The sequence below is a fragment of the Pogona vitticeps genome, chromosome 3 (assembly GCF_051106095.1).
Source record: "Pogona vitticeps strain Pit_001003342236 chromosome 3, PviZW2.1, whole genome shotgun sequence".
Lineage (NCBI taxonomy): Eukaryota > Metazoa > Chordata > Lepidosauria > Squamata > Agamidae > Pogona > Pogona vitticeps.
The window spans coordinates 206,346,251-206,368,539 of record NC_135785.1 but is presented as its reverse complement, the minus strand read 5'-3'; the positions used below and the strand labels follow the sequence as shown (position 1 = coordinate 206,368,539).

The window sequence follows — 22,289 nt, the reverse complement described above, 5'->3', positions numbered from 1 at the left end:
TACTTTACAGAACTGCATAGAAGGGAGAAATAGCCTTACAGAATAGTTAAGACTACAAAAGGTAGAGCTCAGTTGTAGAGCTTGTGCTTTCCATGCGGATGACTGGTTTCATCTCCAGGCAGGGAAAGGTCCTGTTAGGTCTAGTGAGCTAAATGGACCAAAGAACTGACCCCCCCCCTAAAAAATTGGTCAACTGATACATACCCTGAAATTCAGGCAGAGTTATCATTTTGAATTGTAAAACCTAGATGGATCAACTGAAAAGATGAGTTCTCTAATAATACAATAAGACTCAGAGCCTTCATAAGACAATGCATGACCAGGACAACATGAACATCATTCTTGACTCCAGGAAAGACTATAATAAACCTATGCTTATTTCAGTCTTATAGGTAAGAACGAGACCTTTCAGGGTGTTTGTTTGTTTGTTTAATAAATGGATGAGATTAAAAGTATTGGGCATTTTTTGCATTTTGGGATGTTGCTTGCAAAAAAAAAACCACCCACTAAAGTATTTCTTGTGCCAAAAACCCCCACACATGTATTTTGCATACTCCTCCATATTTTGTACAAAGAAGTAATCAGATACACTATTTCAGATCTTCAGCTAAATCATAAAGGTCATTGCCTCTTATTTTACGTCCACATTGTCAGAATTTACCCAACAAATGGGAAACAAGGTTGCAAGCTGCTATAGGAATACAGTTCAAACACATGACTAAAAAGGAAGGACTTGCAAAAAGACAATGCTTCACTGTGGAGTGATCCTCTTGTTGGTGTCAACCACCCAGCCATGCCCCTTTACAGGATATTCCATTACATTCTCTTTTCTTTCTATTTTTTCACATATAATAAGTACGTGCTGGGTTCTCCCAGTCTGACTGTCATTTGAGCCCAATGGTTTCTGAGCCTGGAGGTACAGAATAGCCCACACAGATACAGTGGGGTCTTGACTTAAGAACGGCTCGAGTTAAGAACATTTTGACTTAAGAACCGCTCTCATAGGAAAATATTGACTTGACTTACATACTTAGATTTGAGTTAAGAACTGAAAAAAAAACCACGTAGGAGGCAGGGAAAGTGCAAAATTTGAACTTTCAGTTAACTGTTGGCCAGTGAAAAGGGTGCCTGTCTGCTTCCTCACTCCTCCCAGCGTTTAGAGAGTGGATTGAGAGACAGTCTTCAGACTGCCTGGTACTGCCTGGGCTGTATTTTCCCTGCCTTCCCTGAACCTTTCTTGACCTAAGAAAAAAAGAAACAAAATATCCCCCTCTAGTGGTCGAAGGCGGAATAGCAGCTTCCCATTAGTTTCTATGGACGGAAAAGAGCAGATACGGATCAAATGGTTTTCAATGCATTCCTATGGGAAATGCAGATTTGACCTAAGAACTTTTTGACTTGAGAACCACCTTCCAATACGGATTAAGTTCTCAAGTCAAGACCCCACTGTAACAGCTTTTTTGTATAAACTGGCACAACTTTATTGGTTATTTGCTGCCAGCTGATGATAACCTTGACATGTGGGCCCATCTGTCACCAGGGAGCAGGAGTGTGCCACAGTCTCTGATCACGTACTTTCTGCTTCCACTTCCACAAAACAAAGAATCCTAGGGGGGGTCCCACACCCATGGGGGCCCTCCTCCCTCTACTTGAATCTGTCCTCATGCCTTAAACTTCTCCAACACAGCTGTGATAAAATAGTAAGAAAATCAACTATTTCTCTTTCACATATAGCACCACAGAGTGATGGTGACGAGGGAGAATCTCCAAAGCAGAATAGCTAGCAGGCCCTGATACAACATTTCTGAATCCTCCCCAGGCAGACCAGAGTGAACAATTCTTTACTGTGGTATGCCTATTTGTTTGTTTGTTTGTTCCATTTTTACTCCACTCTAAGGATTATTCTAAGGGACGTGGTGGTGCTGCGGGTTAAACCGCAGAAGCCTCTGTGCTGTAAGGTCTGTAGATCTTCAGCTGTAAGATTGAATCCACGTGACAGTGTGAGCTCCCGTCGCTTGTTCCAGCTCCCGCCAATCTAGCAGTTCGAAAGCAAGCAAATGTGAGTAGATAAATAGGGACCATCTCGATGGGAAGGTAACAGCGTTCCGTGTCTAAGTCGCACTGGCCATGTGACCACGGAAGATTGTCTTCGGACAAAAACGCTGGCTCTATGGCTTGGAAACGGGGATGAGCACCGCCCCCTAGAGTCGAATACGACTGGACAAAAAAATTGTCAAGGGGAACCTTTTCCTTTACCTAAGGATTATTCTGCATTAGAGATGGAGCCAAAATGTCAAAATGGCACTTCATCTTGGTTCGTGGTTCACATACTGCCCCCAGTGGCCCAACAAACCACAAATCACTTCATCAGGTTGTCGAGTCTTTTTTTTTTTTTAGTCAGCCTGTGGGGCTATCTAGAAGAAGAAGAAGAAGAAGAAGAAGAAGAAGAAGAAGAAGAAGAAGAAGAAGAAGAAGAAGAAGAAGAAGAAGAAGAAGAAGAAGAAGAAGAAGAAGAAGAAGAAGAAGAAGAAGAAGAAGAAGAAGAAGAAGAAGAAGAAGAAGAAGAAGAAGAAGAAGAAGAAGCAGTCCTGGCTCCCACAACCTTCCTATGCCACACGGCATAGGAAAAGGAGGGAAGGGATCAAAGCGATCCCCCAGCCCTGCTGCCTTGGATCGTGCAGCATAGGAAGAGAAGGAAAGGGGACCCATGCCATCTCACAGCCCCACTGCTTTTGCTTTGATCCCTTCCCTCCTCTTCAGCTGGTCCGCAGAATATAAGCAGATTGGGATAGACAAAGGGACAAATATAAAAGGGTTATATTAGTTCCTTCATATTCGTTGGGGTCTCTGGACCCCAAGAATATGAAACAACGAATAGCTGATGAATTAGGGATATTTGTTGAATATCTCTTTATTTTTATATTTGTCCCCATGTCTATTCTACATGTTAGAAACCAAGATACTCTAGAAAGTTAAATTCCCTGAAGCCTGAAAAATATGGCATATTATACTAATGAGGGTTCCAAGAATGGAGAGGGAAAGGAATTCAGGCCTCACAGAGATATCCCTTAAATGAAACCTCCCCTTGTAAAATGTAAGGAAAGAGGAAAAAGAGTAGGACTGAGGACAAGGTTGGCAACTTTCAAGGACTAATGCCCTCCACAAAACATACTGTGGGTTGCATTGCATTTCACCTCTACATGCCACTTATTTTTAGCAGCAGAAATGCAAAAAGACGCCTTTTCCAGTTTTTTAAAAATATGAAACAAGATATATGGGGAACATGTGCTTTATCATAAAGAAGAATCATGTTTCCAGAAGTACGATCCCTTGATTTACTGGATATATTTGGTATTTCTAAAAGGACCACATCACACACCACCAGTGGAGGTGGGAATGTAGGGGATCACTATGAAGGGAAAGACCAGAGACCAGAGGTCTTTCTGGTGGAGCCGTCTCTCCTTAAGACATCCAAAGAGACTCAGACAACCCCACCCCCTACCCCACCCCAAAAGAAAGACCAAGGGATAGACACCCGAGAGTTGGAGCAGAAGAGCATGAGCGAAAAAGGGATATCACGTGCAGTGGATACCCAAGACTTAGAGAAAGAGTTGAAAGGGTTAAGTGTGGCTACTCCATCTAAGGTAGAAATGGCGGGAAAAGAGGAGAAAGGGCGGGCTCTGGAGGAAGGGGGGTTAGGGAAAATAAATACATCCAGGGACAATATCCCGGGGGTTGGGGAAACTGTTTGGATGCAGGACCCTTGGACAGGGAAATGGGAACAGGTTCGGGTGCCCAAGGCTGAAGCAGAGAGCCATAGAAGAAGAGGCCTACCCCAGAGACCTTCCTATTGGGGTGAGTCTGAGACCCGGGAATGGAGGAGAAAGATTAGGGAGGAGAAAGAAGCCATTACCAGAGAAAAAGAAGCACGCCAGGCATGTCATCTAGAAGAATTGCAGAAGATGGGGTGTTTTCTGGACCTTGGGGCAACTCACAAGGAGAGGGATCCCCGCTGTAAGGATGGATGGGGGATGAAGAGACCCTCCCACTTTTGAACCAGATCAAACCCGAGTTCGAGAATGTTGATCCCGAACGGGTGATTGCTGGACCCTGGAACGTTGATATGGTTAACCCTTTTGAAGAGAATTTATGGTTACCCTTGAGAGAGCCGTTGCTCGAACAAAAGACTCAAACAAGCGAACATGTTAAAGGTGGAACCCCGTTGGTTGAGTTAATAAATGACACAAATCCTTTTTGTAAAACTGAGTCTGGAGATTTATTTAAGAAAAGGGAAGCCCGCATACATGAACCTTCACAATCACAAAAATGGGAACAGCATGTATATTATATGGACTAGAATATCTAATCATGTTTACCTTTCATCATCACATTAAGCAGACACAAGTGAAATGCCCCTGCATTCCATAATAATGGGTGTCAAAGGAATGGAAAGGGGCCAGAAAAAGCTATAAATTGGCCTAGGTGTAATTGCTGAAATATATAAGAGCATGGAGGTTGGGGACAGTGGTTCAGGAAAAGTGTTTCAGGGGTATAGTATCAAGCATCTAGCAACAAGTCATATTTGTTGGTCAAATAGTTCTCCATGGCAGCCATTCTCAACAGGGGCCATACGGCCACCTGATGCTCCCTGGCACATTTGAAGGGAGGCACAGACCGAACAAAGTGTGGGTTTTCTGAAAGATATCTGTTCATGTTGTATCCTTATTTGATAGGGAGTTCTGGAACCTGAGAAGAGTTCCTAAAAGGGCCATGGCCAAAAAAAGGTTGAGAATAGCTGCTCTATGACATTCAGATTTGGTTGACTCAGATTTAATCATACACCAATTTATATGCCATCCAAATTACAAACCAAGTATCTGTATTTCCTTTCCCACTGAACATAACATGGTGTAAAACTACTAGATCAGATGTTTCATCTTCCCATTGTCCTGTTGCAAGCAGTTCTTTAGATTTTCAGCCCTATAAAATTATCTCTAACAAATGGTATATGCCTAAACCAGCCAGTGTTTTCCATTCCAAAGGCCAGTGTCTTTGGTACACAATTGAATAGCTCTGAAACTAGTGTTAGACTGATAGAAACCTCTTTCTGAAATTTGTTTCCTGGAACACATCAGATGTATAAATTAGATTCTAGTGTACTGTGACATGTTGGCTTTTTGTTGCAATTTTTTTTTTCAAAAAAAAAGTGAGGAAGCCTCCCATTAGTCAAATTGTCATATGTAAACTACATCAGGGTGCAGTCCAAATGCTTTACCACCTTGGCTGTGGTTTTTTAGGAAAATCAGAATATTTTGCAACATGTAGTGGAGAAAGTTCCACGAAAACAGTGGCTAAAATGCTATTGGCATTTGTATAATATGCCACAATTGTATGTCAGCAATAGAATAATGAATATGACTCAGTCTCGGAGTGTTATTGCAGGTTAGTGATTAAGTGGCTGAAATCCAGTAGTAAATTTTAACTAGAGAAGGCTTATTGGATCAGTGGAATTTATGGAAGAGTTGAGTCACCAAATTTCCATTGATTTAATGGGCCTATTCTAGTCCCAATTTACTACTGGATTTCAATGAATATATGGTTTTGTGATATACTGATGGCTCAGAATCTGGAGGAGATCAAGTATTCATCTTAATATATTGCAGCAAGAAGAACATCTTTAAAGACTTTAAAGACTCACATCTTTATGGTTCCTGAAGACTCATTATATTAATTTATTATAAGCTTTCATTGTCTTTAATCCGCAACGTTTCAAATGTCACTCCCAGCCACAAACTTTCTAACTGGTCTTAAGCAAGTCATTACCACTCAGCCTGAGATCCTGATCTGCAATATGGAGATAGTGAGACACTTATTTTGAGCAATTGAAATATGGTGTGTAGAAATCCAGAAACACTGCTATTACATGAGTAATTACGCATTGAACTGGACATATTTTGAAATGTGAATACAGAATGTTTGTCTTCAAATGTTCCCAGGGAGGAATTACTGAAAAGAAAGCCAATCCAACTTGTTGAAAAGGTGGAAGAAAGAACCTCTGTCTTTGGATCAGAGCCTTATTTGTCTGGCTTCAGTTTGGATAGCTTCATTTTCATCCAGTTTTTAAAATCTTAGTTCACTTCTGCAGCCTTCTCATTCTTCATACTTTATATTAGTTCTCACTGAGAGCTTCAGGACAAGACAAAGTAGCACAGAATTTTAACACTTGACAACACTCAAACAACAATCACCATCAAAGATGGACATTCTTACAAAAAAAGATAAATACACTGGAATATTATGTGATAATTCGAAACACATCCACAGAAATGATCAAGGTAGAACCTTACAGGAAGGAAGATATGCAAACTTGCAGATTTGATCATGGTTTCAAGCCTGATCACACACAGCAAAAAACAACAACACATAATTAACTAATCAGGATGCTGGTCATATAGAGAGAGAAATGTAGGGGTGAGATGGATTAAAGTCAATTTTACAGCAATTTTCTTTCAGCTTCAAAAGAGAAACATTACTGTATGAAGAGTCTCTACACTGATACGTGTAACTGTGAAAGCAGGTTGAGATGTGGAAAGATGGTGAAATGGTAGTCAGATAATAATTCTGTAATCGCTTCCAACTCCTGTTTTCAAAGTCTTATTTTACTCCACCATCTTAGTGGCTGCTGAGACATCTAATAATAGTACAATAAATATGTGACCAAGATAAAAATCAAGACTTGGGGGAAGTGACCACAAACTACCCACCATCAACAAAATCCACCTTAACATAGCTCATATCCATTCATCTCATTCCTATGTCTCAGTATGTGATATGTAAATAATATCCTATGATCTAGAACAGTGGTTCCAACCTTGGGTCCCCAGATGTTCTTGGACTAAAACTCCCAGAAGCCTTCACCACTAGATGTGCTAGCCAGGATTTCTGCAGGTTACAGTACAAGAGTATCTGGGCACCCAAAGTAAGGAACCACTGTCTAGAAAGTATGATTCCCATATTCTTGTGTCTGCCCTTGTAATACTATCAGTTACAGTATTTCTGAACAAGGCAACCTCACAAATCTGGTAACTCTCAGATTTCTAGGCCTCAACTATTCTGTTCCAGATATAGCCACTCCCTCTCTTAAAGCTGGTGAATTATTTAGGTCACTGACAGGAAATATTATGTCAGTAAAATATCTAATAGAGCTTAGCTCCTGTTGGGTCTTTGGAATCTAATCTTAGCATGAAAAGACTTTGAAGAAGAACTTCTTCGGAAGCATTTTAGAAGGGGAAAACATTAAAGGCATCTGCATTAAATAAGTGGCAATGAACGTTCATTCATACAGGTTTCTCTTGAATCCCCTTTGGGTTGATCACTATTCTTCATTCTGTCTCACCATATCATTTCTTTGAAAAAAAAGTCCTCCTGAGTATGCTGTTCACGCAGCAGCTTAATTTCCACCCTCTTGCTATATTTTAGTTACCATCTAAATAATGACAGGATAGCATTAACTTTGTGTGTCTTTCTTAGTTCCCATAAAATTTTATTTTCTTTGACTTTTCCCCCATTGTTTGGTTTTTTGGTTTGTTTGTTTCAGCTTTGTTTTGTTTCATTTTGCTTTGTTTTTGTTTGTTCTTGCTACGCTTTCTTCTTGCTTGATCCTGACTGAATTCCAAATCACAGAATTCCTTACCTCATCTGAGACAGAGATCTGGTGCCTATATGTTATTAACTGCCATTCCCATTCCCACCGATGAGGACAACAAGCCATAAACAAACAATTTTTTGAAAATCCTTTAATCTGCTTTTTTTAATTAATGTTGATTTACCAAAAAAGGAGAGTTACGAAGTGCATCAAAGAAATTCTTTTTTAAAAACATATTCCACATCTACTTCTCTGGGCTCTAGACTGATTCTTTTAGTCCAGGGATGATGTGCATCCCTCTGCCCCCCCCCCCCTTGGGCTGCTAGCAGGACTGGGGTCCTCCAGCTATAACTCCATGAGCTCTGGCTCAGATTCTTGGCTCAGAACAGCTTTTATTAGTTGTACAGCATCACTTCCCTAAGCCTTTTCTCCCACAGTCTCATAGGGCTGAATTATATAGTCTCTAAGTCATTGGGCAACACTTACCAACTTGGGTACCCATTTAACTTAATTGGAGTTCCCTGGAGTCCAGGTTCTGGAAAGCAGAAAAGGAGAGGAGAGTTTAGGTCGCTGAAGCACCACCCCTTTTAGGGAAAGCTTGTATAGATGAGCAAAAGAAGTCAGGCTCTGAAGCTCATCAGTACCCATCCCCTCCTTAAATGTGCCTGTTGATCGCCTCTCCAGGACTGTGGTGGTGTCCAGGCTAACACAGCTTTGTCCAAACAGGGGGTTGGAGACTTCTGCTGCAAGGATAGACAGCTTCCAGCAATCTCCTCTTTTTCATCCTCTCACAGGTCCTCTTCAGAGATAGGTGACAATCCTCTGCCTTTCCAGTCTTGCCCTTTTCCCCTCCTTGTTCCTGCCTCCTTAATTACTTCGTGTGGCATTCAGCTCTGCTCTCACCTGTCTGTCACAGCTGGGCAGGGGAACCTCAGCCAATGAGAGGACGGAGGGTGGTGCAGAAGTGGGAGGAGCTGAGTTATATAAGGTGTGTGAGAGGAGTTTTGGGAGATCAGTTTGAGAGATGAGTGATTAGAGACATTGATAGTGAGTGAGAAAGAGCCTGTCAGTGAGGGAAAAGTCTGTGTGAGCTAGTGTCTGAGAAACAGTGATTGACTAATTGATTTAATACCAGTGATTTACCCTTTTATTTTTGTGTAATCAATAAACATTCTTTATTTGTTTGAAAGAAACACTTGTCCTTTTGATTTTAAGGATAGGTTGGTGGCAGCAGTTTTGGTGAAAGGTAGTGAGCACTCTTAGAGGCCTGGATGGGTAAAGGCTTCAGAGCGGCCTGCTACACTTCTCATCAGCGAACTCTCTCTCCTTCAGCTGTGTTGACCTAATCCTGAGAAAACTTACTTTCCTCCTGGCTGTTTGTGTGCTAAGGTCAAATGGCTCAATAAGGATGCACAGTTGTGCCCTCTCACAGATGGATGATTTTTTTAAAAAATCCAAAGGCCAATGAAGAAATGTTTTGCAGCCTCATACTAAGGGTGAACAGCTTACATTCCCCCAGCCTTTGCCATCCATCTATCCATTCTGTCTCTCTCTCTCATACAGACACCAATAGATACACACTAAAGATACATTCATATATGACTACCCCCACACAGGTGGAGATAATAAGGGTCCAGCCCCATGGTGCCGAACAGTCCTCTCCCCAATCTGCCGCTGCTCCACGCTCCCGTCCAGAGCTTGTAATCGGTGAGGCACTCTTCAACCTGGCAGAAAGGCTTGTCGTCCTGCCTTCTTCCAGGAGTGGCTATTCCATCGCGAGGATTACATTTATTTGTATTCATATACGAATATCCCATTGCTAATACACACACATCTCGGAAGACAAAATATCTTAAACTTCTGCTTTATTTTGTTATGCTTTAATCTTCTATTCCCAACTAGTTCTGATGACATGGTAAAACCTTACAGATTGAGATAGGAAGGCAGTTTGGTTCCTGGGTCACCTATTCTCCTGCACTCAGAAAGCCCTTCAGTGCTCCCTTGCTTCAACATGTCTCTTACCTTTCATTTGAGCACAATATGTTTCGTTGCTCTATATGGTATACTCTGTGAGTAGGTCTCTAAGCTCTTATGTATGCAGGGCTGCCTGAATGATTGTCTCTACCTCACAGTGATGGTTTGATCAAATCAAAGGTGCCAGAGAATTTCCACTATGATTGATTTTAAAAAGAGAGTAAAACCACTTATTTTAAATTGGCATATATCTAATCTGTCATGTTGTGCGGTTTTTAATTTGTATTCTTTGTTGATTTTAATAGTTTTATGGTAGGGCTGATTTACTTGACTCTATGATTTATTTTAAAGTTCCATTTGGTCTTACCTGTTCTTTAGAATTTAATAAGCCACTTCCAGGAAAAAATTTTTATTGGGGAAGTACAGTATAAATAATAAATACAAATATGGGGAATGGAGAGGCATTGACCGTGGTAAATAGCTGTATGGAAACTCTGCCTCAACTAAATAAATTATTTAGTAAATCTTTCTCCTGAGTTCCTGCAAACAATACTAAATCTGAAGAAATGAGATTTCTCTGCTTTCTGACCTTCTATTTCTTGAGAATGTACCTGGCCAAAATTATATTGCCAGAGAGGTTTGGGCTGATGCAGCCAATCTATTTAAATAATTGAGTTGGCCATATTGAACAGAATCCATTAATACATTATGTGAATCAGTGTTGTTGATGCACTGTCATGGTAGCTTCTACTGGTCTGTTCCAATGAGGTCTGAAACTCTCACACATGAATTTAGGATAGACTGCATTTCTATGTTGCTAGCACAATCTGTGACCATGTCAGCAACAGAAGTTTAGAACATTATTTTTTAAGGGTATCTATTAGCATTACTTCAGCAGTGTTGCCACATTTATCATTACTCATTGTTTTGATACCAGTTCATGACTAAAGTATGGCTTTTTATTAACTATTTATCTTTCATATTTATTTGGGGAAAAAATGGCCAGAAACTGCAAAAATGACCAATAATGAGTTTTTTTACAGTTACATTTAAACATAACTTGTTGCACCAGTTCTCCCTGTTTTCAGTCATTACATTATTTCACAAAAGGAACATCAGTATGCTATCATTGCCGCCCAGAATATGAAACTTGAAGCTATATTGCAGGTAGTGTCATGACTTTTCGTGTTCACTTCCATGCCGTGGGAATAACCATGACAAGATAATAGTCACCCTGCATATAGATATCGATATACACTTTTCCTTTCAGCAATACCGAGGTTGGAGCACCAGACCCCCATGTAGTTCAAAATCCATGTATAACTCTTATGCCCTCCAAAATGTAACTACAAAGCTATAAACACACACACACACACACACACACACACACACACACACACAGACCTTCCCAGATCCCTTGACCCAGCAACCTCTCCAGCTGCCACATTGAACTAATCATGCTAGCTGGGTCACTGCCATTGGACTGGGTTTCGCCACCTTGCCAACAATAGGGGCCTCAGTAACTCTGAGACCATCGTTTGTCAGGCCGCTTCCTGGAGAAAAATAGCAGCACAATATTTAATATTTATTTATTTATTGAAAAAAGATTTGTGTATAACTTAAACCATGCTGCTCAGACCCCATGTAATTCAAGGGAGAAGTGTAGATATAGATAAGGAATGAAGATGCTGGAAATACTAATGGGACTGAAAATAGGCACCACTTTCTTGGGTGAAATGACCTGCACTAAGGAAGTTAACCAAGCTAACCCAAACAGTATGAGAGGCTTACATTTTTTTTCTTTACAACTCATAGGTCAAAATTATCACAGGACGAGCACTTTGTCTGTAAAACAGCTTGAGGCAAATATGAAGGCAATCTGGCAGACAGAGCAGGCTGCAAATGGTTAATCACTACACTTAATTTGGCTATCAAATCTAATGAAGGTTGCCAGACAAAGCCCTCAGTCCTCTACTGCTGGAGGGGATGATTTTGCTGAACGGTTCCTGCTAGTAGGAATCCTGGAAATGCTCACTAAGTCCCACACTGTAATTCTCCCCTTCTACACTAGGCTGACAGATATGCCAATTATGCAGCCAATTAACTAAATTAAGCCCAATTAAAATCCAGTGAAACTGAACTAATAGGTTAAAAACCCCAAATACATAAATGGGGTGCCAATTAGCCAGATTAATTATGATAAAGGAAATTAAATACCAGCTACCACTTGCCATCTCTTGCCACTTGTGGAACATGAAATAGGCAAAAAATAGTGTTTATTAGCTACATTCCTACTCAGTCTGATATGTTGGTGACAAGACAAGCCCATCTGGTGCAAAAGGAGAGGGTGGGAAGGTGGGTTGCTGCTAGGGGTGCTCTGATCACCAGAGTTAAATGGTGGATGTGCAAACATCCTTAGGCCATTTGTAGTAGGACAATAGTTCCATTTTCCCATGGATGGAAATATGAGTCCATCATCTTCATTTCTCCTCCCTACAGGTGAGAAGGGCAAAAGTGAGTCCCTGACCAGGTGTGGATGAAATGAACTGGTATACTCTCATAAAGAAGAGTTGGGCTGTCTTCTTGAAGTTGAAGTGGATAGAAAGCAAAAATTGTTTTCAAAGGAAGTTTCATTTGTCACAAGGACAGACAATATTATTATTTTTTTAATGTGGAAACCCTTTGAAGTGGCTTTCCTGAACAATACAAGCCTTTGTGGCTCTTGCAAGATCTGAAGTGAGTTTTTAAAAAATTAGACAAAGTTTTCAGGACTCCAAGCACACCTAGACTATCTTAGATGAAAATAATCTATGATGGAAAAACAGGAGACAGTCCATAAAGGAGCCTTTGTATGGGAAGCAACAGCATATAATTATGTATTTATTGAGGATTGGCTGTTCTCTTAATCTTTGTATCAAATTTGGTCTCACAGAAGTATGGTCGAACAGCCAAACCATACCCTTTCCTTTCAAGTGCATCCTGTGGCTGAATCTCAGGTATAATGCATCCTCTGTAAAAACACTTCAAGCTTTGTAGTTTCTGTTCCCAGGCAGTACCCCCACCTCCTTTTAAACTGGCATGAGCTAACTTTTTCAAAGAAGTACCAGACTGATTTCTTGTTGTTATTCATAAAAGGGGGGGGGGGATGGACTTCACAGGTCTCTTAAGCAGAAAATCTAGTTAACATTAGGTAGAAAATAATACGAACACTGTATTTTTATGCTGTGCCAAGTCTTTTATATTTTTAGAAACATGTATGGCTTGGAGGTTAAGGGGATGTGAAATTAGGAATTCTGGAGACAATCCACATCTCACTGAAGTCAACAGCAATTCTTCTGTTGGCTTCCACAGCTTTGGATTGTGTCCAGCACCTTCAAGCTCTGATTCAAGAGTTCTTTCTCGGGGTTAGGGAGAACCCCAAGAAATATCTCTTGAATCAGAGCTTGAATTACAATCAAAATTCCATATTTTTGCAACTTTGTGAAGGTTAGTTTCTTTGGAATCAAATAAATAAATAAATAAATAAATAAATAAATAAATAAATAAATAAATAAATAAATAAATAAATAAATAAATAAGTCAAAATGGAACATAATGATTAACGAATAATTGTAGATCAATGAGCCTTTATTTAATTGTGCAAAAGGTGTTGATCAATAATTAATAATTGTGTATGCAAGAACACATTCAAGAAAAGTCAACAGAGGTTTGTGGTGCGTTGGTTTATCAGTCTCAAACTTGTTAATTCTGTCACAAAGGTTGAGCTGCTAAGAAGTTCTATTGCGTAAGCAGTTCCTGTGACCTTGCAATAAGCCAAAGGCAAGTATTTACATACAAGGTTTTATGGGACAACATATGTTTTCGTAACTTTCTGGCAGAATCTTGCAACACTCTGGCAGAAGATATAAGGAATTGTGGTATAGATGTACATTATAGGCACCACTGAAGATAAAATCCTCCATATGTACATTTTGTGATCACAGAGGTGTGTGGAGCACATTTTTATTTTGTGTTCAAGCATATTTCAAGTGAGGTAAAATTCACTGGAAAACATAATAGTCAGACCAGCGTCTGACCCTATCTCTTTGTTGCAGTGTAGTGTGATTAAATATTGTCGGCCCCATTTTTGTCTGCCTACCATGATAGGGTGGCTATGAAAAGTACCTTGAAACTTCCTCAAATGTAAGGTTGTGTCACTGGAGTCCAAGGTCAAGATCATGTGCACTACCATATTCCTATTATTATGGAAGCTGAACAGCAAAGAAAGCTGGTGGAGTGGCAGAGAGAATTCATTCATTTGAAATACGGTGTGAGAGGAGAGCTTTACAAATACCATGGACTGCCAGAAAGACAAACGAGTGAGTCCTAGATCAAATCAAGCCTGAACTCTCTCTAGAAGAATAAATTATGAAACTGAGACTGCTGTGCTTTGGGCAACCATGAGAAGACACGAGTCACTGGGAAAGGCAATAATGTTGGGAGAAGTTGAAACCAGCCAGAAAAAAAGAAGAGTAAATATGAAATGGGTTGACTCCATAAAGGAAGTGAAATCCTCGCATTTCCGAGACCTGAGCGGGAGCATGAGTAATAAGACTTTTTGGAAATCACTTGTTTACTGGGTCACAGCAAATCAGAAGCAACTGAATGGGCACATAACAACAGTACAACCATGTTAGCACATTACTAGGAAGGCAGGCATTATCATATGTTCACATTTATTGTTTAAGCATTATGCTACTTAAACGAAAAGAAGGGTGGCGTCTTTTCTGATCACTAATCTTTTCTCTAGACATCCATAGATAAGACTTAATAAGAGACACTGGATACTTTTGCTCCTTTCAAGCAGAATTACTGACAAATGAGGATTATGCATGAAAACGAGAGCGGATATGAAGGAAGTAACATGTTGTTCATTTTCTTCTTTCTGATAAGAGCTTTTTCTAGGGAGTTTCTCTTCTCTAAAGGCTCAAGCAGTTTTCATGTGAAAAATGATTCACCTACGCTCATCACATGTTCCACTTATCAACTGGAAACAATTATCATTTGAAAGAGGAAGGTTTCAATTGAGTAGAAGCAAGCACCATCTGTAATGTTGTCCCCTCAGGCTATGTCGGCTAAAGGTTCAGTAAGTTGAAGTCAGCCTGTTTTCTTTTGTGTATTTTTTAAAAGGAACTTCAAATGTTTCTGAATGAAAATGAGCTTTTTAGGATTTTCCCCCCTGACCACAAATGATTGTCTTTGTGGGATGGTAGTAAGTATGCTATCTTTAGGGTCCTTTTTGAGTGGGTGGGTGGGTAAAGATTTGTTTGAAGTGTCATTCCAATGCAGCAATGAATATATAGTCCAGATGTACTCGTTTCAGAAAGGAGATGATGAATTGTGATTATTTTTCTTTATATAAATCTTTTATATAAAGTTACATAGTCATGTCAGGAGCAAAGATCAATAGAAACAGTTAAGTGGCCATGTGGAGGATAGAAATTAATATGGGATGTATTACGTGATTGTGAGGGGTGCAGGCGCCCTTCCCAGCAAACCGCCTGGGTACAGCATACAGGTAGCACACAGCTGGGAGAAATGTGAGTTTGTTCAGGATCAGGCCAGCTAGAGGGAGTCCCCGCAGCTGCAGGAGAGACATCATCCTGCTTAAAGGCAGCTGGATGTGGCAAGGTCAAGGGGAATAAAAGAGCAGAACTGGGAAGGCAAGGGGTTACTGCCAGAGATGGACATGAACTGCTGCTTGGGTGGTTTGTGTTGGCTTGTCCTTCAGTTCATGCCCATCTCGAGTCATCGTCTATCTTGGAAGACAATAGGCTGACCTCACTGAAAGTGGACTTTCCCCCCAGTATCAGTGTTCTGCCTCAATGGGTACTGGAATGTTGTTCCTTGGGGTATTTTGTGTCTCTTTGCACAATCTTCTCTAGCTGGATGGGCCTGGTGAATTTGGTTGGTGTGGTCTACTTTGATGTCCCCGTTATGGGCTTTTTTTTTTCCATTCAGGGCCATTGTGTTTCATTCTGGTGGGTTCAGGGTTAATGAAAGGTTAATGAAAGACTAATATTCTTTGGGTTTGTGGTTTAAAATATTGTTTGGATGTTTGTTCAGCACATTTCACAGTTTTTGGCATCAATTTTTATTAAGAAGTCCCTGTTCTGTTCCATTCCACTGCAGTTTTTACCTAGTCTCTTTGAATAGATATTTTTATGATCTGTATTTGAATGATAGATGGCTTCTGTTTAGCATAAAGGCATGCAGCTCAGTTCTGAGGTAAAGGAGCCAATGATGTTGCCACCCACCTATTTCAATGGGCATAATACTACCTCAAGTGGGCCATGTAATTTGGGCACATGAGGGAGGAAATCCTACATAATTTCTCCATCCATAACAGTAAAAAGTGAATAAAAATAATAATAAAGTTACAAATGACAACACTGCCTTTTCATGACACCACCTGAGATGGCTGTTTCACTTTGCCTAGTCTTATTGCCCTTTGTTTTTTCTTTAATGTCAGTAAGAATATTGAAGCAGGTCAATGGGGCTGATCTGACTGTGTAATTCTTAATGCTGTGCATCCACTAAACCTGCAGTCTTGATTCCTGTACTCTTGCAAGTGGTAGGTAAATATGATAGGGATTCCTTTCTCAATGTGCTTTCTCACATCTTGTGCTATTTGAGTTGACCCCTCTGTAACCATTTGCTGTATCTCCTTCCAAATATATATCCATCTCTAAGGATTCAGAGTTTCTCCATCTCATCCTCACAGCTGGAGTAGTATTCAGTTGGATTATCCAACACTGTTAAGTATATGTTTTGTTGAACAAACAATAAAAGCATTTTTGGCACATGCCTTAACAGAACTCTGAAAACAGAGACATGGAAATTTCAGCTCTGTAGCCAGTTTTTTTTTTTTTTAACAAAAATCACTTTCCTGGTGTCACTCACTGATGTTGTCTTTCCAGTCACCTTAAAATATGTTCTTTTACTAAAATGTTCACTGTCCAGGGTAGCACGTCATCCTGTTCAGCAAATGAATTTGACAAGTATCCACTCATTTTACTTGTTTTGTTACTATATCTATCATTCTAACAGGCAGCCTTCTTAAGTAGCCCTGCTTCACAAGAACATGAGATCAGCTGAACAGATAGATATTGTCAAAACACTTTTCACACATTCAGGCAAACTCACCCAAACCATTGACCTGATTCATAACTGCCTGAAAATGAATCAGCCACTTTATGTTTATAACCAACTAAATGGGCAAATCCTGTCCACCTAATTCCAGAGTTCAAGGGCAAACCTTAATCTTTATCTCCAAAGCTTTTTTTGGGGGGGGGGGGAGAGAACATAACTTGAAGGAGTGGGACTTCTATAATCACAAGCCATTTCCAGTTCCATCTTTGCTACATTTACTGCCCTGTACAGGTTGCATGGAGTGGGGAGAGGAAGTAAAATGGCAAATCACAGGATTTGCAAAATGTAATGGTTCTCTGTAAGTTTACAGCACTTTCTGTAGTGAAGACTTTCTACCATACACATTCTACCCAAGGGTGAGAAAGTGATTCTTGCTTTATTGATTTTCTTATTCATCCTGATAAATAAACCAAGAGAGATAAACAAATCCACTTTTCACAGTTAGCAACAGAAGTTCCAATATAGGTTCCAAAATTATCAGATTGCCCTTCCTCTGCTTCTTTTGAACGAATCCTATTTAACATTGGCATTATTTCATTTGTGAATGTCCAATAATAACAACTAGAGGAGGCCAAATGGCATTAATTTTGTGTCTTTCTTTAAAGCAAAAACACAGATCATATTTGTTCAGATGAAATGGTTATTTTAGTACAACATGAATATTCTTTCAAGTGAGCAGAATATTCGGAGTTTCTAAAGAGCATTGCTATGCATAATTCAAAAGAGATTTACTTCAAAGATTTAACAACCAGTTAGCACATTGACAGTATTCCCTTCTCTGCCAGCAATTTCTCATGCCTAAGCAAATGAACAAAGGGTTAATAGCCATGCAATAAAAATAACAGAGATAGTTCATATTGTACCATGATAGAGTTCTAGTAAGACTTAAAACTGCTATCCATGTGATGTCTACAAACATTTAAGTGGGGAGATGGAATCATCAGTCCTGATATATTCCCTGTTATCCTGAGCTTTTTCCCCTTACCCTTGAATTAAAAACATAAAGAAAAAAAGAAGGTCCGATCCCTTGGGGTGGACCATCCACTCACACATCTGCCACTGGCCCCGCTCTTCCTTCCAGTCACTCTGGAGTGCCAGTCAGTTAGCCATTCCTAGCAGAAGGAAGGAAGCCGAGTCTCCCTGCAAGGCTGACGACTGGCTAACTGACCGGCAATTGCACAGTTACAAGATGGTGATACCTGGCTCAGCAGAACTGCGAGCAAGAAGGATCTTGGAATTGTCGCAGATCACAAGCTAAATATGAGCCAACAGTGTGATGTGGCTACAAAAAAGGCTAATGCTATTGTAGGTTGCATTAACAGAAATATACTTTCCAAGTCAGCACTGGTTAGGCCTCACCTTGAGTATTGTGTCCAGTTCTGGACACCACACTTCAAGAAGGATGCTAACAAATTGGAACAAGTTCAGAGGAGGTCAACAGGGATTATCAGGGGGCTGGAAACCAAACCTTATGAGGAAAGGCTGAAATAATTGGGCATGTTTAGCCTTGAGAAAAGAAGGCTAAGGAGTGATATGATAGCACTGTTCAAATATTTGAAAGGCTGTCCTACAGAGGAGGGACAAGTTCTGTTCTTGATCATCCCAGAGTGCAGGACACCCAACAATGGGCTCAAGTTAAAGGAAGCCAGATTTTGGTCGAATATCAGGAAAAACCTCAGTATGACAGTGGAACCAGTTACCTCAGGAGTTGGAGAGTGCTTCAACACTGGAGGCATTAAAAAAAACTTGGACAATCATCTGGCAGACATGCTTTGATTGCATTCATGTGTTGAGCAGGGGGTTGGACTTGATGGCCTTGTAGGCCTCTTACAACTTCACTTTTCTATGATTCTATAGTAATGAATTCTATACATAGCATGATCTCTGGCTCCCTCCAATGGCCTGTTCTGGTAAATACACTAAAGAAATATATCTAGTAAATACATATTTCTGGTTTTTTTAATCTAATATTTTCAGGCGGCACATAAAGAAATCTGTAGATGATGATCCCACAGAATAGAAGATGACCTACTGTTTATTTTTAATCTTATTCTATGTATTCTGTTTTGCTACTTCTCAGAAAATAGGAATAGTGTGGTATGTCTAACGTTTATTAGATTTGTTCAGGTGTAATACGTAGGGAGTTTAAGGACAGTGCTGTAGCTCCATCCTCCTAAGTCTCTGCTTCATTGGTCTGAATGCATAGAAGTCCAAACAGGATAGTTTCTTGTATCTATGGGGTTCTTCACAGGAATTGTAACCCTGGAAAATAAGATAACAACGGAGGGGGGCAGGGCTATGTTTGCATAGAACTATTCTTTTAGCACCAGTTCCCAGTGAAGGGGCCAGACAAATTTCGGGTGGGAGGCTGTTCCAAAGTTAGGGGGTGACCACTGAAAAGGTCCGTTTTAAAGTCCTTCCTTTCTGGGCCTCTCTTGTGGTCAATGCTCTCAACGGCCTGGCCTGGGAAAATAGGATGGGCAGATTTAATCGGGACGAGGCATTCTGCAAGGTATTGATGTCCCAAACCATTTAGGATTTAATAGGTTAACACCATCACCTTGAAGCAGGCACAGAAAGGTACAGGTAACTACTGCGGGGCGACCAGAGTAGGGGGGGATGTGTTGATATTTCTTCACCCCACTCAACAGTCTGGCCATCATGTTCTGGACCTGTTGAAGTTTCTGTAGCAGTCCCATGGGCGGCCCCACGTAGAGTGCATTACAGTAGTCTAATCTCAAGACTGTCAACATGGACCAGCATGGTGAGGGACCCAGTCTCATTGTAGGGATGCAGCTGGGCAATCCGCCTTTGTTTGAAGCAATTGCTTCTTGGAGTAACTATCCAGCATTCTTCTTTGCCATGCCAGTAAAGCCACTGAGACATGTCATTTAGAAATGAATTAAGACCTATAAAAAGCTGTTCACACAGAGCAATGTTTATTATCACTCCACCTGGGAATTACATACTTTGCTTGTTCTTTCATACTGCTCTTCCTCACCTCTGTCTTATTCAGGCTGTATCACCTCTGCCTGGGTTAGAAACATATATGTTTCCTTCCCTATCTCCTCCAACCCAATATTTTTCTTTTCCCTGTTCTCTGGATTGCCATATTAATTGCCTAAATCTAAACACCCATACCTCCATAATACGCAAAATACTGAATGATCATTTAAATAATATAGCGGATTATGAGCTATACTTCTGAGTTTTTCATTTCCAGAGTTAAACACTTAGTTCATTCATAGGGTCACCATGAGTTGGAGGCAACTTAATGGCACATAACACCTACAACAATGGATCATGAAAGCATTGGGCACAGAAACATACAAACCAAACTATTTCCCACTCAGAAACATTGTAGGCAAAATCCAGAAGGTTCCATTTCTTAGATTCCTAGGCTGACGTACTGCTTGAATTGGTGTAATGTAAACCTATGCCAGCAAAAGTATACCAAGGCAGTCAGCATTATGCAAAAAATTAACAGTTCATGTAATAGTTGTGTAATTCACATCATAGTTGCACAATTGATTGAATGGCTCACATCTCAGTTGTGCAATTGATCATGTTGGTTCATGTCAGAACTAGAGATGGGGACAACTAACCATTTTGGCAAGTTGTCCCGCTTTGTGAGTCATCAAAAGTTGCCCCCATGAAGCAATGAATAATAAAGTTATTTGTCGATTTGTAGGGGGTTATTTAAAAAACACCCCGCCTCTGCCACTGCTACCCTCACTACCACCGCGCCACCGCTGCCCCTTTCCATCCCCATCCCCTGCCAACACCCCCTTTCCTATTAAAAAACACACATTCAAAAGCCCACCATTCTGCCTACCAGCTGCCGATCAGCTGATTGGTGGCTGATGGGCAGCCAGCTATCGCCACAGCCAGCCACCCCCACAGTCTACCCCCACCCCCTTTTTCTCCCTACTTTAGCCTGCCTTAAGGGAATCCAGGCTGCCTTTCGCAAAGATGGCAGCTGCAGCTTCGCTACCCTAAATGAAGCTGCAGCCACCATCCTTTTTTTTTATTAAAAGAATACAAAACACACCTACTACTACAGAAAAAAAACTATAAAATACGAAACAAAACAGTACAGTTACCCATGTGCACCCATCACCTTCAGGACTAGCATTACACTTCATTCCATCCATTTTCAATCCAAAATTTCATTGTTTCTTTCCTCGGTGTAAACCCCCTCCCTCTCCGAAATACATGTTCTAAAAATACATTCCATATTTTCTTAAAATTGTTATTTTTCATTTGGCCTCTACTTATTTTCATATCACATGTCAGTTTATCATTAATAGCCACATCCCATAATTCTCTATACCATTCCTCCAGGTTAAATTGATTTTCATTTCTCCAGTTCCTTGCCATAATTATCCTTGCTGCCGTAATCATTATTACTATTAAATCCTTATTTTCTTTCACCAGTTGATCTTTAATCATATTCAATAAAGCTATTATTGGGGACATTGGAATATTCGATCCAATTATTTCAGATATTTCTTTAAATATTAATTTCCATTCTTTCTTTCTTTTTTCACATAGCCACCACATATGTAAATACGTCCCCTTCTCTTTTTTGCAACTCCAACATAATGTTGACACAGTTTTGTCCATCATATTCATTTTGACCGGCGTTAAATACCACCTCCATATTACTTTGTAACAGTTTTCTTTTATCCTTACTGACATGTTCTTCAAAATTCTCTGATCCCATATTTTGTCCCATTCTTCTCCTATTACTTCTTCATCCAAATCATTTTGCCATTGCATTTTAACCCTAAGATACCCTGTTCTACTTGAATTAATAATTTATATATTTGGCTTACAGTTCCTTTTCTTTCTGTCTTTTCCTCTGATTTCAATCTTTTTTCTATAATCTCTTCAAATTTTGTCATTTCTCTACCTTTCCTTTCTTTAGTATACCATTCTCTTGTCCACTTTTCTAATTGAATTAAATTTAGCCATGAATATCCTTCTCCTCCTAATACCTTTTCTATATCCCCTTTTCCTCTTATCTTCTCTGTCCAGTCTTTTAATCTGCTCATCTGTTTATTTTTTAATACATTCTTTAATTTTTTTAAACTTTCTGGAAAGTTCCTTAATTCAGCTACCTGAGATAAAGGAGATATCGGTGGACTCAATATCTCTCTGAATTCTTTCCAATTTTCCAACATATTTTTTAAAAAAGGATTTTTGATCTTTTTAATCTCTTCTGCCATTTTTTTTAACAAAATACCTTCCAGAGTTCCTTGATGGCTGCAACTCTGGAAGGAACTGCAGCCACCATCTTTGCAAAGGGTAGTCGGTCTCCCTTTTTACATATCGGGGCTGGGAGGCAGATGGAGCCCCCAGCAGCGGCGATTAAAGTAAGGGGGTGTTGGTGGAGTGGGGGTGGAGTGGGGGTGAAGTGAGAGCTAAGGTAAGGAGAGGAAGGGGATAGGGGTTAGACTGTAGGGGTGGCTGGCTG

General features: G+C 40.2%; 1 protein-coding gene across 1 annotated transcript in view; it reads left to right on the top strand.

The window, feature by feature from the left end:
• Nucleotides 1–2,409: 2,409 nt before the first annotated feature.
• Nucleotides 2,410–22,289, top strand: part of LOC140705663 (uncharacterized) — a 67,405-nt gene continuing 47,525 nt past the window's right edge. Inside the window, exon 1 of the transcript XR_013542884.1 lies at nucleotides 2,410–14,744. The gene's annotated coding sequence lies outside the window, so the exon portion shown is untranslated. The remainder of the gene's footprint in view (nucleotides 14,745–22,289) is intronic.